The following is a 19,158-nucleotide window of genomic DNA, read 5'->3' on the forward strand; positions in this document are numbered from 1 at the left end:
AACTCCCCCCAGTACATACATAGATAGCTGACACCGATCAATTTTTTATGGTCAAGCAGCCTCACTATTGCTATATGACTTGTAATTGGAGGAGGTGTAAATAATTCCTCCTCTATTGACACCAAGAGGCACACCCGAGGAATATTGAATACCAACATTATAATACTAGTCATATTGTTCCACTTTTTGAATGATTTTGGACATCTCCAAAACATGTGTATCAAATCCCCGACATCACCGCTACAATTGGGGTCATAAGGGGAAATCCCTCCTGTCCTAGCTGAACAATTGAGCTGGAGTCCTGAAAGCTCTATGCAAAGAAATGACTGAGTTTCTGTGAAGAGGACAGAGAGATGAGAGGTATGGAGGTCACAATCACCTCCCACCACTCTCTCTTATTTTCTCTGTTTCCAATTTCTTTCTATAAGTCTTCAGTAAGAGTCAAAAGACTGGAATAAATATATGAGAGATCATGCCTTTCCCACTGGTGCCATCTGAAGCCCATTAACAAGTGTGAGAGTGTCAGGAATGGACTTGCCAATGGTGATGGGACTCACCTGCCTTGTGGGCTGCAGTACCAGGGCTTGCCAGCGGGTGCTCTCAGCAACCAGAGACTCACTCCTGCAATCGGCCATCACCTGAGGCTGATTGCAGGAGGTGTATTTAAGGAATGGCCGGGCCTGTGATCAGTGCCTTGATGTATGTTTCCCATGAGCCCCTGTATCTTGTTATCTGTGCCTGCTTTGATCCTGATCCTGTTGACTGTCTCCTGCACTGACCCCTGGCTCTTTACATGACTACTCTCTGCCTGCTCCTCCTGTACCTACCTGCCTGATAGTTACCGACCCGGCCTGCCTGACTATGCTTGTGTTCCCACACATAGTGGGACTAGCTTAAGGTTTGGTTTTGCGCTGTGTTCTGTGTATTGTGTAACCTTAAATAAATTATATTACTTTTACACCATCCTTGAGCCTGCGTTTCCCTGTGTCAGTCCACACATCTCTGGTCATACCTGGAGCCCTGACAGAGAGTGATGTGAAGTCTGTATCTGATGGAAGTAGCAATCGATGGATGGGATCTAATGTGTCTACTAAGTCCCACCTGGTAAGATGTTGAAGTTGGGCAGCTATAAAATAAAGTCTAACATTTGGTATTGCTAGGCCTCCTTGGTCTTCACCATACTGTAGAGTAGTGAGTTTGATTCTAGCTGACGGCTTCTTCTATATCAGTTCCCCAAACTGGGAGTCTATACTGGAGAACCACTTACGAGGTGTCCACATGGGAGAATTGTGGAGTATATAGAGGAATTGTGGGGTCCATATCTTCTCTTGTTCATAGATTTTATTGGAAAGAGATAATAGTTTTACAAGGAGCTGATAACAATGTGATTGCAGGACTCACCAACAGTAAGTCAGAAGGGGTACAACCCTTAGAGGTAACGTACAGGTTGTAATTTGTACAGTACAAATAATATCTTCATACATTAAAGTGGAGTTCCAGTGAAAATAAAAAAAATAAAAGTCAGCAGCTGTAAAAACTATAGCTGCTGACTTTTAAAAGATGGGCACTTACCTGTCCCTCGATCTCGTGGTGTCCTCCCCACAGCCCGTTTCACTGGCCGCCCTGTGTTTCCAGTGCCGGCATCTTCAGTGTGGGCACCCAGCTGTGACAGTTTGCAGCTTCACATCCGGGTGCCCACTGAGCATGTGCGAGTATCTCTGTGCTTTGTGAATGGTCCTGTAGTCTTCTAGGACCTTTCATGTGTCCCAGAAGACTACAGGGAGGGAGGGGGGAGGACAACCTCCGCTTCTGATCACCTAGGTGATTGCAGCAGAAGTGGGAGCTGGTACCTGTCAATTTCGGTTACCCCCCCAAAAGGTGCCAGTGGGGTCCTTAACCACTTGCATACCAGGCACTTACAGTGGGGATCGAAAGTTTGGGCACCCCAGCTAAAAATTTGTATTAATGTGCATAAAGAAGCCAAGGAAAGATAGAAAAATCTCCAAAAGGCATCAAATTACAGATTAGACATTCTTATAATATTTCAACAAAAGTTAGATTTTATTTCCATCATTTACACTTTCAAAATAACAGAAAACAAAAAAATGGCGTCTGCAAAAGTTTGGGCACCCTGCAGAATTTATAGCATGCACTGCCCCCTTTGCCAAGCTGAGACCTGCCAGTGTCATGGATTGTTCTCAATCATTGTCTGGGAAGACCAGGTGATGTCAATCTCAAAGGTTTTTAATGCCCAGACTCATCTGACCTTGCCCCAACAATCAGCACCATGGGTTCTTCTAAACAGTTGTCTAGAAAACTGAAACTGAAAATAGTTGACGCTCACAAAGCTGGAGAAGGCTATAAGAAGATAGCAAAGCGTTTTCAGATGTCAATATCCTCTGTTTGGAATGTAATTAACAAATGGCAGTCATCAGGAACAGTGGAAGTTAAAGCAAGATCTGGAAGACCAAGAAAAATATCAGACAGAACAGCTCGCAGGATTGTGAGAAAAACAATTCAAAACCCACGTTTGACTGAACGATCCCTCCAGAAAGATCTGGCAGACACTGGAGTTGTGGTACACTATTCCACTATAAAGAGATACTTGTACAAATATGGTCTTCATGGAAGAGTCATCAGAAGAAAACCTCTTCTACGTCCTCACCACAAAAATCATCGTTTGAACTTTGCAAATGAACATATAGACAAGTGTAACGGAAACGGAACCCAGACCGCACTGAGTTTTTCTGTTATACTACAGCTTCCCCTGTCCGAACACCATCCACGGACCACACCCTGAAATCCCTCAGGAAAAAGACAGCACCCAGCTCTTCTTAAGACAGAAGCCAACAACTTTTATTGTACACAAACAACATGTTTTATACAGAGGGCGGGGAAAGACAACCAGGGACAGGAAACACATCATCAGCCCACCCTATCAGTGGGAAGGGCTACAGTATAGGCAGGAAACACCTCATCACCCCTCCCCATCCAACCAAGACACAGAACAATGGGATGCAGCCATGCGGCAAAGGACATTGACCAACCCCCACACCAATACACAAACAGTACATCCCATAATAGTTGGCTGGACAGGAAGGCACAGCACCATGGGGGGGAGCACATGGCAAACAGACAATGGACAGCCATGTGGCCTAGACAAAGGACAACACACTATACACAAGACTCAGACATTCACATACACACCCTGTACCCCTTAACAGGCACAGGGTGCCTTAAACATAATGGGAATTTGGGAGGATGATACAGAGGTCCCCCCACCCCCAAAAGTCACTCCCGTCACAACAAGTCTGATGCATTTTGGAAACAAGTTCTGTGGACCGATGAGGTTAAAATTGAACTTTTTGGCCGGAATGAGCAAAGGTACGGTTGGAGAAGAAGGGGCACAGAATTTAATGAAAAGAACCTCTGTCCAACTGTTAAGCATGGGGTTGGATCAATCATGCTTTGGGGTTGTGTTGCAGCCAGTGGCACAGGGAACATCTCACGAGTAGAAGGAAAAATGGATTCAATAAAATTTCAGCAAATTTTGGATGGTAACTTGATGCCATCTGTGAAAAAGCTGAAGTTTAAGAGAGGATGGCTTCTACAAATGGATAATGATCCTAAACACACCTCGAAATCCACGGGGGATTACATCAAGAGGCGTAAACTGAAAGTTTTGCCATGGCCTTCACAATCTCCTGACCTCAACATAATTGAAAATCTATGGATAGACCTTAAAAGAGCAGAGCGTGACAGACAGCCCAGAAATCTCAAAGAACTGGAAGACTTTTGTAAGGAAGAATGGGCAAAGATACCTCAAACAAGAATTGAAAGACTCTTGGCTGGCTACAAAAAGCATTTACAAGCTGTGATACTTGGCAAAGGGGGCAGTACAAGATATTAACTCTGCAGGGTGCCCAAACTTTTGCAGACGCCATTTTTTTGTTTTCTGTTATTTTGAAAGTGTAAATGATGGAAATAAAATCTAACTTTTGTTGACATATTATAAGAATGTCTAATCTGTAATTTGATGTCTTTTGGAGATTTTTTCATCTTTCCTTGGCTTCTTCATGCACATTAATACACATTGTTAGCTGGGGTGCCCAAACTTTCCATCCCCACTGTATACCCCCTTCCTTACCAGGCCAATTTTCAGCTTTCAACGTTGCCACACTTTAAATGACAATTGCGCGGTCATGCAACATTGTACTCATTTTTATCATTTTTTTTACACAAATAGAGATTTCTTTTGGTGGTCTTTACTCCCCGCTGGGTGTTTTATTTTTTGTGCTATAAACAAAAAAAGAGCAAAAAATTAAAAAAAAAAAAAAGTTTCTTTGTTTCTATTATAACATTTTGCAAACAGGTAATTTTTCTCCTTCACTGATGTGCACTGATAGGCAGCACTGATAGGCAGCACTGATGAGGCGGCACTGATAGGTGCCAGTGGGGTCCTTAACCACTTGCCTATCAGGCACTTATACCCCCTTCTTTACTAGGCCAATTTTCAGCATTGTCGCACTTTAAATGACAATTGCGCGGTCATGCAACATTGTACTCATTTGAAATTTTTATCATTTTTTTTTTACACAAATCGAGCTTTCTTTTGGTGGTATTTACTCCCCGCTGGCTGTTTTATTTTTGCGCTATAAATAAAAAAAAAAGCAAAAAATTTGAAAAAAAAGTTTCTTTGTTTCTATTAAAATATTTTCCAAACAGGTAATTTTTCTCCTTCACTGGTTGCGATAGGAGTCCCAGAGTGGCTGGTTCAGCCCCATAGTGTTGGTGCCCAAACCGGATGGGAGCTGGTGATTTTGTAATGACTTCCGACAGTTAAATAAAGTTACAAAGTTTGACACCTACCCCATGCTGAGGATAGATGAATTAATCGACCGTCTGGGAGCAGCCCGGTACATGACGACGCTCGATTTGACCAAAGGATATTGGCAGATACCCCTAGCTGAGTCAGCAAAGGAGAAGACTGCATTTGTAACCCCAGAAGGGTCATTCCAGTATAGAAGAATGCCGTTCGGGTTACAGAATGCACCGGCTACCTTTCAGCGCAAAATGGATCAAATTATTCGCCCCCATCAGAAGTATGCTGCAGCTTACCTGGACGATGTGATTGTCCATAGCGCAGATTGGGCCTCACATTTGCCAAAAGTTCAGGCTGTACTAGACTCAATACGGAAAGCTGGGTTTACGGCCAACCCAAAGAAGTGTATGATTGGACAGGCAGAGGCCAGGTACACCATTGGGAGAGGAGTAATAAAACCCCAGATCAACAAAGTTGAAGCGATAGAGTTGGCCACGCCCAAACAACAAGAAGCAGGTACGGGCATCCGATGTTGGCTTAGGAGCAGTGTTGTCCCAGGATTGGAAGGGGGAGGAGCACCCGGTAATCTACCTGAGCAGAAAGCTTAAGTCTCACAAGGAAAATTACACCACAATTGAGAAGAAGTGCTTATCAGTAAAGTGGGCTCTAGATTCCCTGCGGTACTATCTGCTAGGCAGACATTTTGACCTAGTCACGGATCACGCTCCCTTGAAATGGATGGCTCAAAATAAAGAGACCAATAGAAGGGTAAATAGGTGGGAAATGTGGATGCTTTATCCCGGGTTCATGCCTGCCTGGCTACTGGTGTTACAACCCCAAGGTTGAAACAAGAGGGGGGGTATGTGACAGTAGGCAGGTGAAATCACCTGGTTGCGTCCTGGACGGACGATACATCTGTCCAAGGTTTAGACTATATGGGGATTTGTTCCACTAGGGGGGAAGTGCTGAGTCCTTCAGCACTGAGGTAATGAGCCCAGCTGAAGATAGTGCGCTCATTAAGGCCTTTATAAAACTTCCCAGCCTGCTTAGGGAGTTGCTGCAACCTGGAACCAGATCTGTGCCTGAACTGACTGGGGAGCAACATCCTATCTGTGTGCAGTGAGACAAAAGCCTGTGTGGCTAAGCCTCCAACTAACAGGGGCTAGGTATAGCATCAGGCTATACCTGGTGGGTAGCTAGGGAAGCTATGTTGTACAGTAAGTATCCAAGTTGGCCAGGATTTAATGTTTCTTATTTTTTTTTACGTTTTTATGTAAATATTGTAAATAAACTGCATCTTTTTGTTTTTTTCACCTCCACTGTTGTGCTGTGCCTGTGTTTTGTGTTGTGCACCCATCCAGGGGGTCACACACACCCACTGCCGAGCGAACCCCATTACAGTGTTCAAACCTGGTCATGTCTGGGAGGGAGGGGGTTGGTGTGTAAGTGGGAGGAACAAAAGTGATTGATCTGAAGATATCTAAAAAGTTCAGGTCTAGATATTTTGTGGGAGTCACATAGGGTTTGGAAGGGTATAAAGGAGTCTGGTGCTGTGAAATTGTAAGTTTGAACTAGACTAGCTCTAGGACAAGCATGAAAAGAAGATGGAGGCATCCATGCCGGATAAAAGCCTGGAATGAGGAGGTATGCCATGAGTGGGTTATGGGGTGACTGTAAGGTGTATCAGAACTTTAGACTGTCCCAGATAGATGGGTAGTGTGACGGAGCGTAGGCAGGACAGAACACACAGAGTAGATGGCAAACGCACAAAGCTTTATTGAGACAAACAGACGGCAGTCACTGAATAGGGGAGTTGGTAGGGAGGGTGAATACGCCAGTCCAAGATGACACGGAAGGACCAACACACTTAAAGTCCAGACAGAGAGCCAAGGGAGAGTCTCTGTAGCAAATAAAGTCTTCCCCAGCTCTGGGAGAAGGGGGGTCCTAGGCAGCCTTGGTTCTCTGCCAAGCCTGGCCACAAAAGGTCCCGGCCACAGATCTTGGGCTCCTTCCGTCAGCTACCCAGCGATGAATACCTCGGGAGCTCTGCATCAGCTTCTTAAAACTGGTTGGACCCCCCTAGTCACCTAGGCAACCGGGGGGGGGGGGGGCAGAGCTAGGGTGGCTCAAGCTTGCCTTAGGAATTCCTTTCATATTTGCAGGAGGGGGGAGGGGCATGGATGAGAGATGGCAGAGAGAGAGCAGGGACAGAGAAGGGGCTGGGGAGGGCAGCTGTGACAGGTAGTGTTGAGTAATTAAGTTTTGCAGTAAGCGATGGTCTCTGGAGTGTAGCCATAGTAAATTGGCAACTGATAAGGGGTCACAATCTACTGACTCTATAGCGACCCATGGGGGGGGGGGGTAACTTTTACTGCGTGATATTTGGGGAGTTGAGCAAGATGTGCAGCTTGGAAATATTTTGCAAAGTTCAGAAGCCCCAGACCGCTCTAAGTTTCGGTAAGGTATGGATGGACCTGGGTAGATGCAGTTTAATAGTGCCCCATACATAAGTGGTGGGGTGACACTAATATGCAGAGGAAACAAAAAGGTATATATATGGGTAGGACCCAATAAAGGTATAATATTTTGTGCAGAATTGTCATTTTTTACAACCGTGATACAACCCATCCATGAGAGGGGTAGTCTGGACCAGGATGTCATAAGATTGGTAAGGTGTGTTAACATAGGAGGGTAGATAGCAGAATATAGAATATTGAGGTCTGCCATCAGCTTGGGTCCTAAATCAGTAATATATTGACTGGACCAAGAGAAGGGTGGAGGACGTTGTAGATGTGACACAGTTAAGGAGGGTAGAGAGATATTAAGAGCTGTAGACTTTTTGGGATTCACAACCAGGTCCGAAATCGCTGCAAATTGGTCCAGGCATTGGAGAAGGTTGGGTGCTGAGATCAAAGGAGAAGACATGAAGAGGAGATTGTTATCAGAGAAAAAGCATAACTCATGATGATGACCGCCAAGTTCTAATCCTTTAATATTTGTGTTAGTTCTTATCAGCTGTGCTAAAGGTTCATTCGCTAGAAAAGGAGGGGGGGGGGCAGCCTTGCCTCATTCCCCTTTGTATGGAAAAAAAGTCTGACTTGCAACCCACATATCTCAAGTAAGCCCTTGGGGAGGTGTAAAGGGGTGATATCCATTGGAGTCAAAGGCTTTTTTTATGTCTAAGGAAAGGAAACAGCCGGGTATGCGGCGTATGCAAGCTGCATGTTCTAGCAAAACCACTCTGTGGTCTCGGCTTGGCAGAGGGGGGTTAAAACCCATCTGATCCTTGTGTATCAAGGTGCCTATGATGGAGTTCAGCCATGCAGATAGGATTTTTCTAGGATTTTAACATCCAAGTTAAGAAGGGAGATTGGTGTGTAATGAAGCCATGTGGTGTGATCTGATTGGGGTTCAGGTAGCATAGAAATGACTGCTGTTAGGGAGTCTGAGCAGAAAGAATAACCTTTGAGTAAGGCATTAAATGCATTAACCAATAAAGGTGGAAGGAGGTTAGTAAATATTTGGAATATAGGGCTGTAAGCTGTCTGGGCCAGGCCACTTATTAGACTTTAGGGACTTGATGGAGTTCGGGGACCTCAAGTTCTGTAATAGGTGTTTCCAGGGAAGAACATTGAGAAGCTGAGAGTGTTGGTAGAGATAGGCTTGAGAAAAGTCCAGTGGCCTGCGATTCATCATAGGAGCCGGTCTCAGAGTATAATTCTGCTAGATGTTTGTGGAAGACCTGTAATATTTTATTAGGATGGCTGGTGTGTGAAGTTTTTGTAATCTTTAAATGGACAAGTCTGTGTGTGTGGTCTGAGGTTCGCAGTCCCAGGGCTAGAAAAGTGTCAGGTTTGTTTGCGTTCATATAATGTTTATGCCTGGATTGGCGTAGAACTTTTTCATCTGATTCTGTCAAGAAAACATCTATTTCTAGCCTGGTCTTGTCCAGGACAATCTATGAGAAGGTGAGGGGTCTGATTGGAAGGCTTTGTTGGCCTGATGAAATGAGGTTTCTAAGCGGTGATGGATTGCTCGCTGTCCTTTCTTGAGATGTGAGGCTTGGCTGATACAGGCTCCTCTAATTACAGACTTATGGGCTTCCCAAAAGGTCAGGAGAGAGATGTCATCAGTTGTGTTATGTGTCAGGTATTCTTTGATGGCTAGTTCAATGTCCAGTCTGTGGGATGGGTGGGCCATTTAGACTCCATGTAGTGCTAGTTTGTTGGGGTACTAAGGAGGAGAGGGTCAAGAGGACAGCTTTGTGACCAGTCCAGGGGTGAGGTATGATGGTTCAGGATAGGAGGGCTGGGGACATACCTCTAGTCAGAAATATATGGTCAATGTGGGAGAAAGTTTTATGTGGATATGAGTAGTATGTATAGTGTCTTCTACCTGGGTTAGCTTCTTGCCATGTGTCTATGAGAGAGTGTTGTTGGAGTTGTTGCTGGAAGGAGGATGTGGATGGATAAGAGGTTATGGGGGATTTGTCTAAAAAGGGATAAACTAGCTGATTGGAATTGCCACATAGTAAAAGTGTACCTAATTTATGGGAATCTATTACCTGTAGCAAATGGGAGCAAATGACCCGTTAGAAAATATAACGGCTCTCTGGGTCCCAGATCCCTGCCTTGGGTGTAAATGGAGTAGAGCAGTGGAAAGCTTTGAGTACACCTGTGTGTTTAGTTGCGGCAGAAGCCATATAAACCTGTGGGTAGGAAGAGCGGAGATATTTCGGCATATGGCTGGCACTGAAATGAGTCTCCTGCAGGCCCTCCACATGTGCTTTGGCAGAGGCAAAGGATTTGAAGGCCTTAATTTTTTTATTCCCCGAACATTCAGGGTAAGTATATTTATTGGAGCCATGATAAAGGACAGATGCAAAGCTGATTGTAGGTGTGGCATCATGGCGCCATCATCACTCCTGGGACAGGAATAAGAGAAAGGAGGAGAGAAGTGGGGGAAGCAAGGTTAGTAAAGAGAGAGAAATGTCTGACAAAACAGGTCAGGAGGCCAAAAGGCCATGATGTAAAAACAGGTAGGTTGTCCATCTGTCTATGTCACTGGGATATAAATGGACGGGAAAAAAACAGTCCTGGGCAGGCCCAACTCAGGCTACCAAGGAAAATGTGAGGAAGCAGTGAACATCTTCAAAAGCCACAGAGGCCAAAAACAGGATATTAAATATCCGTTTGGTAGAGGAGTCAGGCCAAGGATAGACTATTGGGATGAAGATGTCAGCCTGCAGATATAAGCAGTTGGTAAGTGTATGCATTGTTCAAAGAGGCTATGCTTGGCTGGGTATCATGGGCATTAAACAGCATTAGACCACAGCTGGATGAAAGGGTGATCCGTTTGTTATTTTGTTGTCCAGCTATTGGTAGAAGGTTTAGCTAACAGCATTGAGCTGTTAGTTGTAAAAATTGTAGAATTATACTAAATATATATTTTTTTGTTTACAAACGTTTTTATTTTTTAAGAAATAGACTTCAAAATGGCATTACAGCTTCCAATAGAATATACAACAGAAACAAGGAACAACTGCAGTATTCATTTCAAAGGTGAAATTATGTAGAATAAAGGGAAAGAGAAAAAAAACTAGAAAAGAAATGAAGTACATGAGCAATATAGGTAGAGAGGTAGGCAGAGTTATAAAACGACCAACAAAGTAACTCAATCAATCAAAGCATAAATGGTCCTTATTGATCTAGTAAATGCCTGTGAGTTCTCCAAAGTTCCCATTTTCTGTCAAATAAATGCATCTTATCCAATAGAGTATAATGAATTCTCTCCATGAGCATCACCGCATCAACTCTGCAGAACTGTGGTCAATGGTACTGTGAGGGATTTCCAATGGAGGGCAATAGCCCATAGGGTGGATATACAAATGCTATGGATTAGCCTCATAACCTCAGTCTGAACTCCCGAGATAGGGGCTCCCAGTAGGCAGGACTGCATAGACAGATGCACCGGAGCACCTGCCACTGCAGAGGCAACTTCAGAAATTTTGTGCCACACCAATGAGAGGCTTGGGCAGGCCCAAAATATATGCACTAGAGTACCAGCAAGGCCACAGCCCCGGAAACAAAGGTGGGACGTCCCTGGATACATGGCGTGTAGTCTAGATGGGGTATGATACCATCTGGTTATTACTTTGAGGGCCGTCTCACAGACAGAAAGATCTAGAGCTCTTACACACATTATCCACCATGGAATCCCAATCCTCATCAGAAAAAGTGACATCACTATCAGCCTCCCATTTCTGTCTATAAAGAGGGGGTGAGGGAAAGAAAATAACCAAAAATTGGCGATACAAATCTGAAATAAGACCCCTGCCCCTAGGAGAGTCACGGCTAATACGTTCAAAAAATGAAATCGGAGATGAAGACGTAAGACCAAAATGTGAATTAAAAAAATATCTAATCTGTCGATAATGATAATATTCACGAAGCGGAATATCAAAAAGTATGCGTAGCATCTCAAAAGTGATACAAGATCCTCCTCTCTGAAAGTCAGATAACCTAATAAAGGACCTATCATACCACCAACGGAATACCTGTGAAGATGAGAATGCTGTAATAAAATTTGGGTCACCAAAAAAAATGACGAATCTGGTGAGACAGAGGAGACAAGATTCAATTTAAGTTTATAACGGGACCAAAACATCAATGATTGGGCAACAATGGAATTATAGAGCAATAACGAGCGGGGGGGGGGGGATTTTGGACCATAATACACCTGGTAAATAGAACGGATGTATAGACTGAGATTCAAATCTGATCCATGAGACCTGGGAAGTAATAGTCACCCATTGTGATAGCTGTGCGAAACGGGCTGACAGGTAGTAAAGCCAGAAATTGGGGAGACCTAGGCCTCCCGCCCATTGTGACCGGTAGAGGATCGATGAAGTAAAACGAGGGCGTTTGTTACGCCAAATAAAATTATTAATAATCCTGTGAAAGTGATCTAAGAACGTTTATGAGACAGGGATTGGGAGTGATCTAAATAACGTAATTTAGGGAAGACATTCATTGTTACTGCCGTGACTCTGCCCAAGAATGAGATAGGGGATCCATGCCAGATCTTCAATAGAGGTCAGAGGCGTGACACACATGGTGGCCAATTAGCAGCAAATAATTTTGAGCATCTGGGGGTGAGGTTTATACCTAGATATGAAATCTGATCTGTGGCCCAACGAAATGGAAAAGAATTGCGGAGAGATGCACCCAGGGAATCAGGAACATTAATAGGCAGAACTACTGATTTAGTAAAATTTACAGTAAGACCTGATACTGTTACAAAGTCATTCAATAATGAGCAGAAGTCAGGCAATGACACCAACAGTTTAGTAAGGAAAAGCATAACATCATCTGCATACATACAAATTGTGAAATGTGAACCAATAATGGGGAACCAGAAATGTCTGAGTGTGATTATTGCAACTGCCAAGGGTTCCAAAACAAGCGCCAATAATAAGGGTGAAAGAGGACAACCCTGACGGGTACCTCCGCCTAGTGTACAAAATACAGAATTGCAGCCTGGAAGTCTTATTCTTGTTTTGGGGGGAGTCATACAAAGCATGTACACCAGACAGAAATTCATCACTAAAGCCCATCTTCTGCAGTAATGAAAACAAGTATGGCCAGAGGACACCATCAAAGGCCTTGTTAATGTCCCGGCTCAGCAACAAAACTTCTTTAGAATGCAAATTGACGTCCTGAATAACATTTAATGTGAGAGGAATATTGTCCGTGATAAGTCTGCCTGGGATAAATCCCGATTGGTCCGGTGAGACCAAAGAGGAGATAATGGGGCCAACCTATCTGCCAGAATGCGGCTAAATATTTTCAGATCATTGTTCATCACTGAGATTGGTCTATAGTTTTGAGGTAAATGATGGTCTTTCAGGGGTTTAGGTAATAGAGACAGGTTAGCCAAGAGTATCTCCTCAGGAAACCTACCGCCCTGCAAAACATCATTGAATAATGACATCAAAGAGGGAGCCAATGTAGGAGGAAAATGTTTATAATAACTGGCCGTGAACCCATCAGGGCCGGTGCTGTGGAAGTTCTTAGTGTGCTAATCACACAGGATATTTCCTTCAAAGTGCATGGGGCATTGGGAGAGGATATCTGAGAGGGTGAGAGAGCAGGGAGGGGTATAGAATCAAGCCATGAGCCATTTGAGGAAGCAGAAGTTGGTTGCAGAGGAGCTAATAGGGTGGAATAAAATTTTTCAAAAATACCCAGGACTTCACGAGGAAGAGAGGAGATACTGCCGGATTTAGTACGTAACTTGTAGATATGTGGGGGTCGTATTGAGAGGTTTAATTTCCATGCGAACATAGTAGACCCTGAATTAGTATTTGTAATAAAAAGGAGGCCTTCGACCAGCGTAGAGCTTTTTCAGTTTTCTGGGATAGTAAAATATTCGGTTCTAGACGCTTTTGCGATATCAAGGTTTGTTACGGAGAGATGGATTGCCATCATGAGCCCTATAATGTGATTCTAATTCTCGGGTAAGTTTCTGAATTTGTTTCCACCGCTCTCTATTTCTAGAAGAAACCATAGAAATAACGTGGAAATAAAAACCCTACTAGAGTAAAACCTTTTCTTACTCTCTGGGAATGTCCTCTTGTTATGGGCTGTACATTCCAGAGCCTCCTCGAGACCTGGACCAAAAAGATTATCACCAATAAAGGGTAAGGCACAAAGGTGCAATTTGAATGCAGAGTTCCCTGCCCAGGTTTTTAACCAAAATGCCCTTTTAGCTGAATTCACTAGGGCAGAGTTTCGAGCCGATAGCTTAACGGATTTGGCCGAGGCATCCACAAGGAAACCAACTGCTTTAAACAGCAAAGGAAATTAATTATTTATTTAAGGTACTTATATAGTGCTGTCAGTTTACGCAGCGCTTTACATATATATTGTATATTCACATCAGTCCCTAACCCTCAAGGGGCGTACAATCTAAGGTCCCTAACTCACATTCATACATACACATACTAGGGACAATTTTGACATCAGCCAATTAACCTACCAGCATGTCTTTGGAGTGTGGGAGGAAACCGGAGTACCCAGAGGAAACCCATGCAGGCACAGGGAGAACATGCAAACTCCAAGCAGGTGGTGCCGTGGCTGGGATTCGAACCAACAACCCGAGTACTGCCAGGTGGAAGTGCTAACCATTTAGCCACTGTGCTGCCCTATATTTCAGGATTTGCTGCCTGAAGGTTCCTGCCAAAAGATGCGACTAACTGGGTAAGCCAGCATTCCATATTTCTGGTGACACCGGTAGACGATAAAGCTGGCCTAAAGCTGATGGAAGTGGAATCCCAGGCCCTGCGGAGTAAGACTTCATCCCTCTTATACATAGGGTCCTTCATGGCCCCCATATCTTCAAATGCTAAGTCTGTCGTTTTAGAGACTTTAGATAAGGGGGTGTCTAATTTCTGAACCTTGTTCCATTGCTGGGACCTGTTATCCTAAAAAGGAAACCTCCTTTCAAGGTTACTTGAGAAAAAGGGTTTCCTCTCGGGGCTTTCTCATTCCTGCTTAATGGTATCAACCAGGGAACTATGGACTAGAAAGACACTAGTCTTTCTAGCATGCAAACCTTGATACATGAGGTCATGCTTAGATAGGCAAACATCCTCCTCCTCGATCTCTAAGGTTTTGTAGATAACTTTAAGGAGGTCGTCCACATCTTCCAGGGGCAATTTGTTCCTGGAACCTCTGGAGGAGCAAACTTCACCGTCCTCCTCTTATGAGCCTGAATCTAACCGTGAGGAAGCAAGAGACCTAGGATCCTCCGGGTCCTCCTCCCCTCTTAATGCATCTGCTAACGACAAACCCACCGATTGGGTCCAAGGACACAGTGGCAACTGCATTTTTCCAATATGGATCTAAAGGATACACTACCACCTCCCCCCCTCTTCTCCATCTACACCTCCTCCCTTGGCCAACTGATACACTCACACGGCTTCAACTACCACCTCTATGCCGATGACACGCAAATCTATCTCTCGAACCCTCGCCTCACCCCTTCAGTCTCCGCCCGAATCACCAGCCTACTGAACAACTTATCAGATTGGATGTCACTCCACTTCCTTAAACTGAACCTCTCCAAAACTGAGCTCCTAGTCTTCCCCCCTGCCCGCACACACCCCCCCACTGACTTCTCCATCACATCCAACAATGCCACTATCAGGCCCGAGTACTTGGTGTCATACTAGACTCCAATCTATCCTTCCAGCCCCAAGTCCAATTGCTAACAAACTCATGCAGGTTCCACCTCCGCAACATCACCAAAATCCGCACGTTCCTAACCCCAGAAACCACTAAACAGCTCATCCACTCCCTCAGCATATCACGACTGGACTACTGCAACTCCCTCCTCACTGGCCTGCCTCTTAACAGGCTATCCCCACTTCAGTCGATCCTGAATACGGCAGCCAGACTCATCCACCTTTCCAACCGATCCATCTCCGCCACCCCCCTCTGCCAATCCCTCCACTGGCTTCCGATTGCCCAACGGATCAAATTCAAAATGCTAACACTGACATACAAACCTGTCAATAGCTCTGCCCAAAACTACATCACCAACCTAATATCCATCTACCACCCAAAAGATATGTTTCGCTCCTCACAAGACCTCCTTCTCTCTAGTTCCCTGATCTCCTCCTCCCATGCTCGCCTCCAGGACTTCTCCAGGGCATCACCCATCCTCTGGAACTCCCTACCCCAATCCATCAGACTATCACCCACTCTCCTCTCCTTTAGGCGCACCCTAAAAACCCACCTCTTCAGGGAAGCCTACCCCACCCTCCAAGGAGCAGGGCCCTCGAACCCCTCATGTATCACATTGTATTGTTATTGTACTGTCTCATGTACTGTCTCCCATTGTAATGTACAGCGCTGAGCGAACTGTTGGAGCTTTATAAATACTGTATAATAATAATAATAATAAAAGGATTGGAATGTAGACAACATGTCATCCTTAATGGAGGTGAGCACGTTATGGCAGGCTGTAAATGACTTATCCTTAATTAGGCTAGCCACACAATTGCAGCATAAGGGTTTTTCCCAGCTGAACCCAATTTAGCTGCACAAACTGCACACTTCTTCTTGGGGGTCTGACTCGGCACCTTGTCCTGGACTTTAACCTACAATGAGCAAGAAAAGACACAATACAGAAAATAATCAGCCCAGGGCCCCTCATACAAAACCACTGTGCTGGGGGAGCAAGAAAAGGTAGTGTGCCCACCAGGGTCATCAAGAGGGATCAGAGTCCCCAAGCTTAACTTAGAGGAGCCAGTGCTTGAAGGACCAGGGTATGCCTGAGAAGTGCCAGCGCCTTCCATCCATCCCTCTTGGTGTGGAGCCAAAGGCTCTGCTGGGTCTGTACTCCAGACTGGCTGCAGTGCTAATATGGAGACTGGAACCACGAGTCTCCGGCGCCTGTCAATGACGTCACCGCAGCCGTAACTTCCGGTTCCTGAACAGCACCCAGAAGTTGCGGGTACTTGCACGCCTGCTTGGCAGTCACTCTGCCCCATTTTGCATCGGATGCTGGAGCCCCCCCCCCCCCTCGGGAAGGACAACGACAGGCATCAAAGGTCCTGGACCCCTCAGGACACCCCCGATGATGGTTATCATCCACTGAGGCATGGAAGGACATCAGGAGAGCAGCCCCACTTCCCCTGAATCGCGTCGGGCAGGAGGAAGTAAGCTAGACCAGGAGCCACCAGCAACCTCTAGGGCCCAGGACTTCCAGACAATCAGTTCCTTGATGACTGCACCCATCCTTGCAGAAGAAACACTAAAAACTCAGGAGGGAGGCCTGGTGGTCCGCCTTTTATAGTACTGTGCATACGTGTTTCCTGTCCCAGAGGGAGGAGCTCTGTCTCAGGAAGGCTGTCCTGGAGGACGTTTGGAGAAATGAACATTAGAATGTCTGAGAGACAAAAGCCAGAAATAGATCAGTGGCTGCATGCACACCTCATTGTTAGGCTGCAGGTAGAGAGGCAGAGATGAGGCAGGATTTATCATGAAATACAAATTAAAGTGTATTATTTTCAAAACAGCCAAGAATATTCCAGAAGGTCTGAAAAGTATGTAAGTCATCGAGTTATTCCCCAATTTAAGAAGAAGAGCATAACTGCAGGTAGTAAATGTAAGAGAGGAGTTGCAGATGATACGATGGTGGGTAATATGTACAGGAGAGGAGTACGGAGGTATGACAGTGATCGGTATGTACAGGAGAGGAGTGCGGGGGGTATGACAGTGATCGGTATGTACAGGAGAGGAGTACGGAGGTATGACAGTGATGGGTATGTACAGGAGAGGAATGTGGAGGTATGACAGTGATGGGTACGTACACGAGAGGAGTACGGAGGTATGACAGTGATGGGTACGTACAGGAGAGGAGTGTGGGAGGTATGACAGTGATGGGTACGTACACGAGAGGAGTGTGGGAGGTATGACAGTGATGGGTACGTACACGAGAGGAGTGTGGGAGGTATGACAGTGATGGGTACGTACACGAGAGGAGTACGGAGGTATGACAGTGATGGGTATGTACAGGAGAGGAGTGTGGGAGGTATGACAGTGATGGGTACGTACACGAGAGGAGTACGGAGGTAAGACAGTGATGGGTATGTACAGGAGAGGAGTGTGTAGGTATGACAGTGATGGGTACGTACAGGAGAGGAGTACGGAGTTATGACAGTGATGGGTACGTACAGGAGAGGAGTACGGAGGTATGACAGTGATGGGTACGTACAGGAGAGGAGTACGGAGGTATGACAGTGATGGGTATGTACAGGAGAGGAGTACGAAGGTATGACAGTGATGGGTATGTACAGGAGAGGAGTACGGAGGTATGACAGTGATGGGTATGTACAGGAGAGGAGTACGGAGGTATGACAGTGATGGGTATGTACAGGAGAGGAGTGATGACAGTGATGGGTGTGTACAGGAGAGGAGTACGGAGGTATGACAGTGATGGGTATGTACAGGAGAGGAGTACGGAGGTATGACAGTGATGGGTATGTACAGGAGAGGAGTGTGGAGGTATGACAGTGATGGGTATGTACAGGAGAGGAGTACGGAGGTATGACAGTGATGGGTACGTACAGGAGAGGATTACGGAGGTATGACAGTGATGGGTACGTACAGGAGAGGAGTGTGGAGGTATGACAGTGATCGGTATGTACAGGAGAGGAGTACGGAGGTATGACAGTGATGGGTATGTACAGGAGAGGAGTACGGAGGTATGACAGTGATGGGTATGTACAGGAGAGGAGTATGGAGGTATGACAGTGATGGGTATGTACAGGAGAGGAGTACGGAGGTATGACAGTGATGGGTATGTACAGGAGAGGAGTACAGAGGTATGACAGTGATGGGTGTGTACAGGAGAGGAGTACGGAGGTATGACAGTGATGGGTATGTACAAGAGAGGAGTACGGAGGTATGACAGTGATGGGTATGTACAGGAGAGGAGTACGGAGGTATGACCGTTCCCAGGGAGGAGTATCTCAGGAAGGGTCTATACTCCACCATAACTCTGGTTCTCGGAGTGTCAGGTCCCAGCGGGTTCTCCTGGTGTCTCTCCTGTTATTCTGTCTCGGACACATCAGAGGAACATGGTGGGAGATCGGCCTGAATGTCCTTCCTAGGAGGGAATACCGGAGCCATTCTGAGGCCCATTTAATGGCCGACAATGAGGAGGAAACCAACACTGAGAAGTAGATGCTGAGATATATACAGCACGGGGCAGCACAGTGGCTGAGTGGTTAGCACTTCCTCCTGGCAGTACTTGGGTTGTTGGTTCAAATTCCAACCATGGCACCACCTGCCTGGAGTTTGCATGTTCTCCGTGTGGCTGTGTTGATTTCCTCCGGGTACTCCGGTTTCCTCCTACACTACAAAAGACATGCTGGGAGGTGAATTGTCTCCGGTCTAAGTTGTCCCTTGTATGTGTATGTATGAATGTGAGTTAGGGCCCTTAGATTGTACGCTCCTCGGGGGCGGGGACTGATGGGAATGTACAATATAGATGAAAACTGACGGCGCTATACAAGTACCTGGAATAAATAATAATAATACACCCAGATCATCGATGACGAGGAGGAAGGTTCGGTCACAGATGATTGGTCCGTCTATAGCAGGGACAGGAGCCGGGACCAGGAAAAGGAGATCCACCTGACTTACCCGTGTGCTCTGACATGGAGAAGATCCCATGCTGGCCCTACGGTGGCCGTGTGTTCAGGATGGAGACCGATTCTGTTGGACCTTCTCGAAGCAGATCTAAAATGGCTGAGAGGAAGAAAG

At 45.6% G+C, this 19,158-nt stretch overlaps 1 protein-coding gene across 1 annotated transcript in view; it reads right to left on the reverse strand.

The window, feature by feature from the left end:
• The window catches only part of LOC149470473 (endogenous murine leukemia virus Env polyprotein from Emv-2 locus-like), a 147,590-nt gene extending 128,432 nt beyond the window's left edge, over positions 1-19,158 (reverse strand). Inside the window, exon 1 of the mRNA XM_089663303.1 lies at positions 19,039-19,158. The gene's annotated coding sequence lies outside the window, so the exon portion shown is untranslated. The remainder of the gene's footprint in view (positions 1-19,038) is intronic.

This window comes from Staurois parvus, unplaced genomic scaffold (genome assembly GCF_062004578.1).
Source record: "Staurois parvus isolate SC_StPar_1 unplaced genomic scaffold, SC_StPar_1.0 ptg000042l, whole genome shotgun sequence".
Taxonomy (NCBI): Eukaryota; Metazoa; Chordata; class Amphibia; order Anura; family Ranidae; genus Staurois; species Staurois parvus.